This window comes from Miniopterus natalensis, chromosome 3, assembly GCF_054644295.1.
Source record: "Miniopterus natalensis isolate mMinNat1 chromosome 3, mMinNat1.hap1, whole genome shotgun sequence".
NCBI lineage: Eukaryota > Metazoa > Chordata > Mammalia > Chiroptera > Miniopteridae > Miniopterus > Miniopterus natalensis.
In genome coordinates this window covers 54,439,462-54,454,889 of record NC_142083.1, presented here as the reverse complement: position 1 = coordinate 54,454,889, position 15,428 = coordinate 54,439,462, and the positions used below count along the sequence as shown (strand labels likewise).

Sequence of the window (15,428 nt, the reverse complement as noted above, 5' to 3'; positions counted from 1 at the left end):
ATGTCACCTTTGAAAACAATCTGCAAAAAGTGCAATAAAGGTGTTACTAAAAAGTAGAAGTTGGGAGCAAAAGCATATGCCTAAAATACTATTTATTTTATGATTATGAAATCACATTTATTTTACTAAGAAAAGTGCCAAACTCAATATGAAATAAAATCACACTTGAGAATGAAACACAAAAACTTCTTAAATTTTTTTGTCAAAGAGACTGATTTTAGGAAAAGAATCTTTAGCTGTATTACAGATATTAGCAACAATCGTATTTATTGTGTAGTCACAACATGGCAAGTGCATGCTAACAATTCACACGCAAATTTTATATGAGACAACTGACACCTAGAGAGGGAGGGTAAGTTGGCCAATGTCACAAAGCTATTATGTGCTTGAGTCAGTAGGTGACATTGGGAGTTTTATGTGTACATGATTCCTGCCTAATGTGTTGGGTTTTGCTATTATAGTGGCCAAAATTCACAATTTCATCTTATAAAGACATGGATCTTTTTGAGAAAAGTATGGGACTCTAATTACCCCCTAGAATCTGGCTGTCTTAGTTATCTTCCTACGTTAGGAGCCATCAATAAAATCCTCCGGGATATACATGAACATCCTTACATTCTGCTTTCTACCTGGCAGGTATGCTAATGTTAAATATTTTATAGACACTACTTGATCACATAAAACGCCATAGAGTTAACATAATTTCCAATTTGAAAGGAAGACTGGAGCTTAGCAAGTAAGTCACTTATCCAAAGTTACAGAGCAATTAAATGATAGAAGCTAAAAAAAAGCATCACATGTCAGGGCTGAGCTCTTACGATGACAGTATAGTAATGATGGTGTTTTCTGATTGCAGAATCTGCCTCCTGGTAGCACCTGAGAAAGAGAAGGAATATCAAAATGAAATGTAATAATAGCTCTTTTCTAGAACAAAGCCACATCTTGTCAAATATAGAAAAGTCACTGCTTGGCAACTGTCAATACAATAATTAATTAAAGCAAGAATAATCTTGACGCTGTAATTAGTGGGTGAATATTTAATGATGAACAGGGTGTGTACACAGTTGTAAAGTATCTCCTACCAGTCCCATGTAATCACAAAGGGAAAAGTAGTAACTTCATGGTGATGAGATTGGGGGGCCCACTAATCTTGGGACAAGCCAATAAGTCTACATGTTTCCTGGTGTTATGTACTGACAAAGAGGCAACGCCACTTCTCCAAATTTCTGCCAGACAACCTGACTCTAAACAAGAGGAAATATTACTTAAGCCCAAACTGAGGTACATTCAATACAATAATTAGTCTGTACTTTTAAAACTATTAAGGTTATTTTAAAAAGGGTAAGAGACTATTCCAAATAAAACAGACTAAAGAAAGATGACAACTACATTTAATGCATAACACTGGGTGGGATTTTAGACTGGGAAAAATAGTTATTAAAACAGACATTTTGCAGCATTATGTGAAAACTATATGGAACATGGATTAGACAATGGCATTGTATCAATATTAATTTTTCAGGTTTTTATAATTGTACTATAGTTATGTAAGAGAATGCCATCATTCTTAAGACACATGCATTTGTGGATCAAGTGATTTAATATCTTCAGTGAATTCTTAAATAGTTATAAAAGTAACTTGTTAACTCTATGCATATATACATACTTGCATACATTCATACATATGTACATAATGCTCTGTAGCTACCTACTCATTTGATTAGATAAGAAATACCTAAACTTGTTTATTTAATAATATTATATTAGTTAAAATATACTTACTACAATGATCTCTGTCCAATGGTTACTATTTGCTTTCCCTTTCACATATATATGAAAACCTCCCACCCTCACATTCCTAATTATCTTTCATGTTGATATGTTTCTGTCTATATTCACACAAAGAATATCTTCATACTATTATATATTCATTTTACTCCAATGGCTTTCTAGCAGAAGGCTGACTGCACATCCCTGTATTTTGTGCCTATGCCATTCAGTGTTTACTAGGCAGTGGTATCTCCTAGGAACTGGTTCAAGTGAAGATTTTAATTTAGAAGGTCTCGGGTAGAACCTGGATTCCTCATTTCTTCAAGCACCCAGGTGATGGTGTCCTTGCTGAAGGCCACTCTGTTAGACCTCAACCTTCCTCTGGCACTTTTCTGAACTCATTTCCTTCCTCTGCATAGATCCTCTTAGAGTCCCTAATAATGAGTTTCATGAGGAGATACAATAGAGCCCAACTAGACTTACCTCAGAAGAGATTAACTAGGGAGTAATTTCCTTTCGAATAAGTTTGGCTAAGGAGAACAATTAGATTAGAATGAGGGAGTGGAATGAAGTCTGCTGAACAGAATTGCAGCCAAGTTTGGAGAAGGAACTTGAATGTTAACTATATCAACTACAGTGATAAATGTGTGCAAACATTTACCAGGAGTGTGACCCAGATCAATGCACTTCAGTAGCCAGGATCTTAAATTTGTTGCTTCAGAGAGGTTTTGCAGGAGTCCACACATCAAAGAAAAGCACCAAATGTCCAGAAATTCCTGAGGTTCACCTGCATCACTCTGTCTAAAAAGATTTACCCCTCCTTATATTTACTAGCTGCATTTGCAACTCTACAGATACTACCGTCTAAAATCATATGACTCTTTGGTTTGCTTAATTTTGTTCTCTTATTAGCTTATATTTTTAAAAAAATGAACCCTGAGTTTCCTGTGGTTTGTTTGTTGAATTGGAAATATAATAGTGGATCTGTGTTCTAGCATATAGTGTACAGAAGATAAAAGCTGAGGACGCACCCAGTAGACATCTGAGCTATTACATAAATCTGTCTAGAGGGTTTTTTGTGTATTATGGATGTTTGTGCCAGTCAGCTTGTGTTAGTTCTGCTGAGTTAGAGTCTTGTCTGCTTTGTAATATCATTGACAGGCTACTCTAAAGAACAAAAAATAATTAAATTCTACACTGCTTGTCAGGTTTATATTTTCTTCTTTTGGACATTTATAGATAGGTTATTTACAGCATTATTTAATCTATTATTTATGTATGTGACTCTTCAAATTTCTCTCAGACACATGCATTACCATGAAAGTATCTAGATTACATCATAATACATATTGTTTGAGTATTCAAGCCTTTTTTTTTTTTTTTTGACAAGGCACAGCTGTTTCATCCTGAATTCTTTTAAATAATAAAGAGACATATCATGACTCCAGTAAAATTTGAGGTAAATATATATCTTTTGATGTGTCCAATAAAATAATGAATAGAACTGCCACTAGTTCCAACTTATGAACTCTAAATAAGTTCTATGTTCCCCACTAAGTTTTCATTATTATAATTTTAGTAGCTGACTAGGATTTCTCCAGTAGAGTCATAATTTACATGACTCCTTATTCTTTTCATTTAGTTTTTCATTATTTTTTAAAATGAGTAAATGAAATATTTATGCTGAGCCTTTTCTTTCTATTAAGTTTCTTTTGATATGATAGTACACTGAAATGATTTTTTTTACTGATTTAGACTTACAATAAGGATTGTCCTTTCCAAAATACAAATGAAGAGCAACAACTTAAGATGAACAACCTGTTTGAAATAACAGATTCAAATAGAAATATCTACCAATAATATTGTTTTATAAAAGAAGAAATAGTACTTAAAATATTGAAAAAAATGCATGCATTAAAACAAAGCAATTTAATTAAAATTTGATTACTTGGACCTGGTTAAATGTTTTTAAGATATAGAATACTAATTAATCCACTAAAATATAACAGAAATCCTTCTATTTTTGTGCAATGGAAAACACGAGTGTTCACTAATATCTAAATTTTCTCTCCTTCTGGATCCATAGAGAAGAATATATTTTTCTGTTTCTTGATAGTAAGCCAGAAACAGATAATTAATTTTGTCTAATAGGTTGTGAGAAGTGGTGAGCTTTACTTCTGGGATAAAGCTTTTAGCTATGGGAGTCTCTCTTTTCTTCCCATGTTGCAGTGAACTAGATGACCTCATGTTCCAGATAAAAATACTAGGATATGTGGCCTCCATCAGCCTGAGTCTTGATTATGTGGGACAGAGCCACCCAGGACATTCACGGAATGAGTAGAGTAAATGCAAAAGAAATATTTGTTCTCTTTGAATAGATGGTCACCTCTCAGTTCTTTTTGTTTCTTAACATTTCATATTTGAAAATGTCAAATGTAATTCAAATGTGATATGCAGCTACATAAAAATCACAGAAGAGTTTCAATAACAATGACTTTATAGCATCATTTCACATTGCTATGCAGCTATGGGTGTACCTCCCCATTTTAGATATTTCTGAAATATTTATATTGACTTTATAATAAAAAGATTGTTGCCATTCATAAGAAAGTGTGACAAAATATTTTATTATTTTATCCTTAAACTGTTTCCCTTTTAGTAAAAGGAAATATTTCCTTGCAGATAACTAATGGGTTAAAACTGTAACACATTCTGAAGCCTTTGAAATAAAGATGTTGCTGGAATATGGATTATGACAATATTTCAAAGCAAGAATATATTTTAATAACTTTATAAAAATTGCAAGTCAATTACCTACAAAAACAAAAAAACAACTATGTTTTATAATTTAGGAATATAAATGTCAGAAAATATGCAATTGATTTCCATTTTATCTTCCATAACCATGTAGACTCAGTGATAATGTTTTCCATTAGAGAAGACTAATTAGTTTCACACAAACTGGCATGTTTTCAGTGCAAGGCATCATAATTAGGATTTCAACTTGTAATTTCTAAGCATTCATCCTTTGATTTACTGCTTAATGCTGGATTATTTTAGATACAACTTTAAAAAAAATCCTCACCTTATGATATGTTTTTTTAAATTGATTCTAGAGAATTTGAAGGGGGGGAGAGAGAGAAAAACATAGATGTGAGAGAGAAACATCGATTGGTTGCCTCCTGTTCATGCCCCAACCGGGGATCAAACCCACAACCTGGGTATGTGCCCTGATCAGGAATTGAACCCACGACTCTTTGGTGCCCGGCTGACACTGTAACCAACTGAGCCTCACCAGCCAGGGCTTAGATATAACTTTTGAAGAAATATCTCTGAAATAATTATTTCACTCTTCTAACTGTATTTTTGTTTAATCAGAGACAAAAGGAAGTGTTTTCAAAAGAACATTTAAAAACTCAAATTATAAAGAAGGGAAACATCTATCTTCTAAGATCTAGAACAACTTAAAAAAATCTTTCCCATCCTATATATTTTCAACTGATTTTGCTGTGGTTTGTCCCAGAAACCTTCCAACGAAGTTACAATTTTTTTGACTGATGCAAAATAGTTATTAGTTTCTATGAAAAAGGTGTACATAGGACTATTAGAAAGACTAACAGAGACATTTAAATTTATCTGAAAACCAACTTTAGTCAGGAAGGCTTCTTCGCAGACAAATCAGTGGTTAACTATGTAAATCCGAAGTACATCACAGTATTTTACCCCATTTTGGTCATGGACTATTCCAGGAAGATTTAATTATATAACTGTTAATTACAATTTTATATCAGTTTTGAACAAAGATTATAAGGTAATAAATATATAAAACAAGACAAATGAATGAAATAAAACACATGGCAGAACAGAGTGAATGAAGAGGAAAATAATAAGTTGAATGTTTCATTGGGCAATAACTTACCTCCCCAGTTGCTGCATTGCTAAATTGGATACTATTACTGTGAGTAAAGCGTGTCTAATGGGATAGGAAAGCATAGAGATACTTCCTTGGATTCATATAGGCTTGAATCAAGTCTGGGAGAGCTCAAGGAGACAAGAAGACAGCTAATAAATATTAGCAGTAACTTTGAAGGCCACAAGATAGCTAAGAAAAAAGTCATCACTGGAGGGAGAAATAACTGTGATATTAACTGGGTTAGTTCATTTATACCTTTTTCCTACAGCTGGTGACAAAATCAACCCTTTCATAAATAATCTTAATCATGAATGTAGGTGTCAGCTATAAATAGCTTCTTTTCTGAGCTAACACATTTGAGGCTCATATATGCATAGAGACTTCTCTATGAGTCAATATATGCACATGGTAAATGGATGATATTTGAATTAAGATAGGTTCACCTTTCCTGACATGGCATAAATATGAAAATACTTAGTTTTACACTGTAATTAAACCTCTGGGAGTATTCCTTTCTGAATAAATAAAGCAATCAATTCAACTAATTAGAGCACTTATTTTATGTAAGATTTGGTATAATAAATGTCATCTGAGCTTGCTTAACTTTTTGCTAATTATACTAAACGTAGTGTTATAGTTTTCTTATAATTTGAACCCAACCCAGTTGGAAATATAAGTTCAGGTGCCAGTATCAAATTCTCACAGAATGAAAATTACATATCAAAGACAATATTATTAAGGGTAAGGAAGTAAAGCTAGGAGATTAAACAGACACATAGTAAATCCTTCAGCCTTTGCATTTCTAATGCACTGGGAAAATGTATTTTGGATTTTAAACAGCACTATGCCTAATTCACACAGCAGTAGTGATTTATTTTATATTTAATTTAAAAAATTTATAACTGAAAATGGCAAGAAAATAAACTATTTGTTAAGAAGGTCTTCCAATGCGTTGTTTTTGCAGCCCTAAGTGAGATTAAGATAGATAAGTTTCTGAATTTTTAAATTTTAAAAACATAGAAAATGAGAGATCCCTGAATGTTTTTTAACAGTTCAGCATATATTTATTATTGATTGTTTTTTGAATTAACTGGAATATATGTTAAACCTAAACACTCCTTTCAACAGAGCTGGCTATATAGCAGAATGTTTACCGTTCAAAGCCAATATTTTATATTTTCTGCACAATTTGTAAGAAAGCATGATTTAAACTTTTCCTTGCTTCTACTACCATTTTCATAACTGCAAAATAAGACCTGCAGTTGGAAAGGGAAACTCTGAGCAGCAAGGATTGCATGTGATCTGATGAAGATCAATTTAGTCCCATTACTAGCCAAATCTGGAAGGAAATAAAATCAGATATTTTATTGGATGGAGTTGAGCATTTGATTCTTTTGAAATGCTTAATGTAGAGCCCCCACCAGAAAAAAAACCCTCATTATGTTTACATTATAACATTTCCTGAGTCATATATGTAGGTGAAAGTAAATTTTTTTGAACTTAGGAGAATTCTTTTAGTTTCCGATCTTTAGTTGTGAAGTATTCTTCCATCGTTAACCTTCATTAAAAAGTATCCCTCTCTGTATCGTCTCTCACAAGATGGATAATGAGTGTATTTGAAAAGATGGATAATAAATTCATTTCTCTCATTACATTCAGAAATGTATTTTCTCAGTATAATGAGTAGTTTTAATTTAGTCAGCAGATCATTATTTATTTTGTGTACAATGGTGGAATTGTAGTGTTTTGAACTGTGTGTTTTATAAAATATAATTATCCTTATGTAAAATGGGAAATTAGTTTTTCCTTGTTGTTCTCACCATGGCACTTGACCTTGAGAGGACTTTTATTTTCCCTTTCTTAAGAATTCCTGGAAAATGGATCTTCTGCCCTGGAATTCTAGCTCAGCTATAAATGTGGACTAACCGTGGAATGTATAGCACACAGTCCTTCTGTTCTCTTTAGGATCTCTGTGTTCATACATGTGGCTTTGTGCTGCTTTCTTATATGTAAAATAAAATGATTTGGAGAGACTATGGATTATGAGATTTTAGTTTTAGTTCAGTATAGTTTTATGAATCACAATCTGCCTCCCTTTGTTTCCATGACCTAGAGTCACTTCGGCCAACTCCAGGGATATGAGCTACAAAAATCTATGATAATTTATAATTTAGGATAATGGAAAATTTTCAGAACTTTTCAAGTCTCTGGCCTGTTTTCTTTTCCTAGAATGTCCTCTTTCCTGCCAACACATGTGGGAGTTTTTCCAGAACCTGTCCTTGTGAAGTTCAAACTCAATTCCCTTCTCCCAGAAAACGTCACCATCCTCTAATTAGTCTCTAGAGTCCTTATACTTTTCTAGTCTGCAATCTGCTGCCTATCAAAAAACATTTGTTTAATGGAATTATGGAGAGGGGAAACAAAAGAAATAGGCCCAAATCAACACTTTGATTAAAGGTTTTATTAGAAGAGTCAAGTGAAATAAAGACTTCAGAAAGAAGGCTTACCATGCACTAAATTTATTTTGTCACTAACTTTAGTCACTAAATCTTTTATGGACTGCTGGTCTTCAAAGCCTCTGTTGTTGGTAATGAACTCTGCTCGATGTTATACCATTTATTTCATACATTATTTTTTTTGGTAGTGGTAAAAATATACCAGATGCTTTTTATTATTTTAAATTTTTCTTTCTTTTTATTAAATTTATTGGGGTGACACTGGTTAATAAGATTATACAGGTTTCAAGTGTGCATTTCTATGATACATGATCTTCATATTGCACTGTGTGCCTTTTTCTTATAGTACTTCACTCATCAGCCCGGCTCAGATAGCACATCAGCCCTCAGAGAGAAAAATAGCAAAGATTTCACTGCAGAGAGTACAAGAGGTGCCTTTCAGGATTAAGACCCCAGCTTCATCAAAAAAAACGCATGCCTCAGAAATATGAATTGGAATAAAAGTCAATCTTCACAACATGCTCTTTTATCTGTCTACTTCTGGCTGCCAGATAGCTTTGGGCAACTGAGCATGCTTGAATTCCTGAGCTTATTTCCCTGAAATACATATCATAGGAAAGTCCTAAGTCTAGGAAACCTAGAATTTGCCTCAGTGCTCTGTGACATGGTAGAAAAAAAGATACCCCAGGAGAGAACCAGTTTTAATTCAGCTGCATTATAGTAAGGAAACTATTAACATAGGGCAACAAAATTAATGTGCATACATCATGAAACTCAATTAATGTGCATACATCATGACACCGCAGTTACGTTTGTCTTAAACACTCAATGTGTTTTAGGATGATGAATATCAATACAATGTGGCTATAAGAGACTTTCAAATGTTGAGCAGAGAAATCCCAACCTGATTTATGTTTAGAAAATCTAATGATGCTAGTAAGCAAATAATGAAATTGTTTGCTAAAGGTAATGAAGGAGAACCTGGTGTTTCAGTACAAAAAGTAATTTTTTTCCTTATGGTACAAGGGGTGTGTATTGCATTCAAAGGTTTAGATTGTTTTATATATTTATTAAGATTCAAAGGGAAATGATTATCTTCTGGGGAAGAGTCTACAAAATAGACTTAATCCAAGACTTAACATATAGGAAATCTCTAACAAAAAATAGAAACAAATCCTTGGGATATTGTCAAGAATTCTCAAACTACAACTTCAAAAACAATTTATGAAGAAAAAATGATAAATTGGACTATAGAAAAATTAAAAACTTTTGTTCTTTAAAAGACTAAAGTAAATGAAAAGACAAGCCACAGACTGAGAGAAAATAGTTGCAAACCATATATGATCAAGGTCTTGTTTTCAGGATAGAAAACAAAACAAGGAAAATCCCAAATCTCTCACAATGCAGCAATAAAGAAATGGAACAGGGAATTAAAAGCGGGCAAATGATTTGAACGCACTAACCAAGAAGCTTTGATTTGCATTTCCCCGTGTCTAATGTGGAACACCTGTATGTGCTTACTATTTATCTGTATATTATTTTTGGTGAAACATCTGTTCACGTGTTTTGCCCATTTTCTAAATGAATTCATTATTTTATAAATGATGAGTTTTGAGAGTACTTTACATACTCTGGATACTAGTCCTCTGCTGGATCTGTGGCTTGCAAACATTTTCTACCAGATTGTAGCTTGTCTTTTCATTCTCTTCAAAGGGCCTTTCACAAAACCAATGTTTCAAGTTTTATAAGCCTAGTTTATTTGTTCTTCCATCTCTGGATTGTGTTTTTTTTGTGTCAAGTCTAAGAAATCTTTGCCTAGCCCCAGATCTTGAAGGTTTTTCTCCTGTCAAGAAGAGGGGTTGTTTTTCTGTTGATATTATGTTGGAGTAGGATGGGTATCGTCAAAAAGATGTTTTGCTTTGGTCCTCTGGCAAGAAGGAAACATTTTCTCCAGGAAATGTTGTTTTTGTGCAGTTGGAAGTTCCAGGTTGAATGCTACCCAGTGCTCTGTTCTGTGTAAATGGGAGGCAATGGCAGTCCCTGGGAAGCCCACCTTCTTTCTTCTCTCTACCTTTGAGGGACTTCCTGTGCTTGTTTGTTGTGTGTCCCATGATTTTTAGGTGTAAGGGGGAGGACCTGGGAGAAAGGTGGCTATACCATCTTGGTAAAAGCATGCGTTCCTAGTCATACACTTTTAACATAACAGAGATGTTATGCAAAGCTCTATATATTTACTACTGATTTCACATTATATTGAGAATTTAAGATGATACACCCAGTTTCATAAGACGAGATCAATTATTGTTGAGGTTTTGTTATCAGCAGTATAGTTATGCATTCTTGCACTCGCCCCTTGCAGTTGAGTGCTCTGTATGTGTGAGGTGCTGTGTTAGGTGCTGGGGATACAACAGTGGTAAAACTGGATGGGGCGCTGTCCACATAGAATTGGACACAGTCATATACAATCAACACATTGATTATAAGGTATAATAAAGAGTAACTGAAATAAAAGATATAATAAAGAGTAATTGATAAGGTAGACCCTGGCTGGGTAGCTCAGTTGGTTAGAACATCATCCCGATACACCAAGGTTGCAGGTTCGATCTCCAGTCAAGGCATATGCAAGAAGAAACCAATGAGTGCATAAATAAGTGAAATGACAGATAGGTTTCTCTTTTTCTCTCTCTTCCAACCTCTGTCCCCTCCCCTCCCCTCCCCTCCCCTCCCCTCCCCTCCCCTCCCCTCCCCTCCCCTCCCCTCCCCTCCCCTCTCCTCTCCTCTCCTCTCCTCTCCTCTCCTCTCCTCTCCTCTCCTCTCCTCTCCTCTCCTCTCCTCTCCTCTCCTCTCCTCTCCTCTCCTCTCCTCTCCTCTCCTCTCCTCTCCTCTCCTCTCTCTCAAAAAAGAATGTTATAAAACACTATAAAGGGTAGATAGCTACCATTTATGAAACCTTACTATATACCAGGCACTCTTTTAAGAATTTGCATAGATTATGTAATAGAAAGTGCTACCAGAAACAAAACATCACACTTCAAAGTTACTATAAAAACAGAGAAAGAAATATTGGTCAACAAACATTATACTATAGAATAGACAATTTTAAATTTTTTAGTATATGTAATTAACATCTCTGCTATGAAAATACTCATCAGAATGACTGCAAAGTTACCTGAAAGGGGTACCCTTAGAAATTTTATGGAATAAAGAATTAAGTCTTCCTTATTTTTATGTTTGTTTTTCAAATCAATTTTCACACAAAAATGTGCTCCCCTTCTTTTCAATCAGTCTGCTACCTTGTGGCATTGAATCAACCTATTTGGGCCTTGTGATGGGTTGGGGTTTTGTTGCTTTCATTTGCTCAGACTCCAGATTCTTCCCGTGGTGAGCCACTATTCCCCTTTACCCCTTGTGTCTGTGGTGCCTGAGGGCTTTTCTCAGCATTTCTGCTTCCCTAACAGTAGCAGTCCCTTCATGCCTGAGTCACACAGAATAGCTCTCCTCAGTTTTGCCCTGACCCCAGCAGTAAATTCCTATTGCTTGTTCCTTGATGGTAAGGTCCTAGTGGGCTCAGGGAGATCTCCATTCTTTGGGTTTAACCTCAGTCTCAGATGGGCCCTGTGAGCCTGGTCCTCAAGGGTGAAGCTGTTTCAGCCACCCTGCAACCGTTATGGAATGATATCTATGTCTTGTATGTATGAGGCATCTTGGGAAATAATATTAGCTCACCCTTCAGTGATAGCAAACTTCTGTAGGACCCTAAGCTAAGAGTTGTTCTTGCTTTCACCCAGGGATAGATGGACTTCACTTCTGTGCCTTTACCCTTTGCTCAGGCTCCTGAAGAGAGAGAAAAGATGTTTAGTTCCTTGCCCAGCAAATGGGTATAATTTCTACCCATCTCCAAGAGAAAAGTTAATATACTGGAAAATTTGTTGAACTGATTACTACTGTCTACGCTTACACTATTTAGACTTGTATAATGTGTGCACAGTCACAGTTCAGTAAGGCCCAACATCTCTCCTCCTCTTCTCCCTTTTAATCTATCTATCTGTCTATCTATGTATCATCTATGTATCATCTATGTATCATCTATGTATCATCTATCTATCATCTATCTATCTATCTATCTATCTATCTATCTATCTATCTATCTATCTATCATCTATCTATCTATCTATCATCTATCTATCTATCTATCTATCTATCTATCTATCTATCATCTATCTATCTATCTATCTATCTATCTATCTATCTATCTATCATCTATCTATCTATCTATCTATCTATCTATCTATCTATCATCTATCTATCTATCTATCTATCTATCTATCTATCTATCTATCTATCATCTATCATCATCATCTATCTATCATCTATCTATCATCTATCAATTTATCATCTATCATCTATCAATCATCTATCTAATCTATCATCTATCATCTATTTATCATCTATCATCTATCTATCATCTACCTGCCTACTTACCTATCTATCTCCCCATCTCCCCCATCTCTGTCTTTCTGTTGTTCTCTTGCTTTCATTCTAGCCCTCACTCCTCTTGCTCACGCTACTTGTCATTACTTCATATGTAGCTCTGATGACTCTCCCCCTTCACTAGACAGCCTAGGCTAAGGCCTTGTTCTTACTTGGGAACGAGTGGGGTCTGTATCCCCCCAGCTGTTCATTCCTCCCTTGCAGGATGGCTTCATCAATTCCATACAGAGAAAGAAAGGCTCAGCTTCAAGCAGCAGCCTCCCGTCCACTGTTGTTTCTGTAGTAAAATCAGTCATTGAACCGTCATCGGTTCTCAGGTGGTTTAGAACACAGTAGTGAGGAGAGTTTCCACTGTCATCCCTGTAAATCACCAGGGTTTATGGAAAACCTGGAAAAACGATGAGGATCGAGGCACAGCCTGAGCTTGATCAATGAGGCTAGGAAAATATTCAGTAAATTCCACAAAGAGGCCTGCTCTACGTGGGACAGAGGATGTGGCTTAGCCTAGCTTTGACTTAGATCTAGAGGAGCACCCTTTTTTCTAAATAAAATCTTTGAGTCCTATCATAACCTTATATGACATTTGCCTGAAGCAGTCTTTTACTCTTTCTATGGGGAAATCTAGACCTGAAATCCTCTCTCATTCTCACAATAGACTTTCAAACAGCAGTACTGTTTTTTGCTCTTTCTATAACATCCTGTGTGGAAGATGTGTAGGTACGTAATGTATGAGTTTTAGTATTTCAAGAGTGGGTTGATGCCAGATACACCAAAAATACATGCTTGGACTATCAAATTGTATTTGTCACATAATAGCACAAGAGAAATGGGCGTTCTGATTTAGGAAACCTCTACTTTACTTATTAAAAGAAATTATGATTTATTTCCTCCATGCATTTCTTAATTAATATGACTCAGCCAATTTTCCTTGCAAAACTCCCTTTTCAGTCTCTCTGTAAGTTTTATTGTTATTCTGAACTCCTTTCAGTTTGTCTCTGACCTAATGTGTTGACATATTCAAATCATGATACAATTTACCTTAACCATACTCTGAAGCTTAGCACACCTTTTACAGTGCTCATTAGAGAAGACATGCCACAATTCAAGGCTCTGAGAGAGCACCCAAACATGCCCTGTCAGGATCTGCACTAACATATAAAAGTAGCATATAATGATTACATACAGTGATAGAATTAACTTAGCCATGACCTACACACACTTGAGGATTTCTTCAATGTTAAAAAGATAACTCAGTAAGAAATCACTTGAAAATAAATATCAGGGTGGGACTTTGGGCTATGACCAAGTGAGATCAGTAAATACTCTCCCTAAAAGCAACAACAAGGCTATACCAAGTGGAAAGGAGCAATTATTTCAGCACCCTGGAATTTGACCAAAGGCATTGGAAAGCTTGAGAAGTGTTTATCTTTAAAAATATGCTGAACATTACACAGAGTCTAAAAGGGAGCCAGATGGCAACGCAGAACTGTGGTTTACAGAGTAGGCTATGGCAAAAACAGGGCAGCTTTATGGTTTAAAGACAATATCTAAATACCTATATATCCAGATAGAAAAGAACAGTAGCAGCTGAAAACCACAGTTCATCCATGACAATATCAATGGCAAAGTTTTGTTCCTCCCCAAGTTATGAGGAACCTATTACCTGTGTGCTCATATGCAGTGGTAGAGATAACATGACAGAAACATATAGTGAGCAAAAAAGGCACAAAAGAAAGAAGGGTCATTTTTCTCCACAGGTGTTGAAACAGCAAAAAAGACTTCCTGGAGATGGTACTTTCCAAAGCCCTGAAATGGAGAAGGTGAAGGCCTGTGGTGAGGTGTATAGATTGGAGGATGAACAAAAAGGATATTTCAAGTAAACAGCTGCAAGGTCAAGAAAGAAAGGTATGGAAGCATTTGGCTGGCCATTCTGTACAGCGGGGAGAGGAGGGGAGTTTCAGTGAATATTAGAGGTAGTCAGGCACTAAATCAAGATGACCTTTTCAGCTTTGTCACAGAGTTAGAGTTTTTCCCAACAGGAACCGAAGCTATTGTTGCAAGGTGTCTTACTGGTAAGTGTTGTATCTGATGTATGAATAAGAAATGCTAGTCTGAAAATAGCCTGGATGAAGTAGACTGAGGATGGAGACAGGGAGACTACTTGAGGAGGTTGTTATACTTAATCAGTGAGAGTACATACATATGATGAAAGTATAGACTTAGAGCCATTATCCTTAAACTATTTGGTCTTGGGCCCCATTACACTGTTAAAAATTATTGAGAACACAAAGAACTTTGCTTCATTTTTCCCCCTTCAGATTTGCCATGTTAGAAATTAATGTAGATTTTTAAAAATTATTAATTTTAAGTAATTTAAAATATAAATTACAAAGCCACTATAGAAATATATTTTTATGAAAAGATAAAATGTTATGAAATATATTTTCCAAATTAAAGAAAAATTAGGGAAAGGTGTGGCATTATTTTACAGTTTTTGTAGAGTGGCTTAATGTAGTAGGTATCCTGTAGGGTCAAGTGGTGCAGCTTCCCTGTTCACCTGAGCTGGGCACTCCAGGTATGTCCCCGCCCACGTGGGTTGGGTACACCCTCCTGTTGTAGTTGAGCCTTGATTCCTGTTGGTACGTCAGTGGGAGGGATTTATGCCCCAGGCTGATCATCTGCAAGGGCTTGCTGTAACCACTGTGGAGGATCAGCATTGCAGGGGTCCACCCCAGGGTGCAGGACTTACTTCAGTGGGGCTCCGGTGCCCACTGAGTTCACCCCTTGAGTGTGTTGCT

The 15,428-nt window shown here is 35.6% G+C and overlaps 1 long non-coding RNA gene across 1 annotated transcript in view; it reads right to left on the bottom strand.

The window, feature by feature from the left end:
- Window positions 1-654: 654 nt before the first annotated feature.
- The window catches only part of LOC148093500 (uncharacterized), a 132,945-nt gene continuing 118,171 nt past the window's right edge, over window positions 655-15,428 (bottom strand). The window contains exon 3 of the long non-coding RNA XR_015714217.1: window positions 655-876. This is a non-coding gene — a long non-coding RNA (uncharacterized LOC148093500). The remainder of the gene's footprint in view (window positions 877-15,428) is intronic.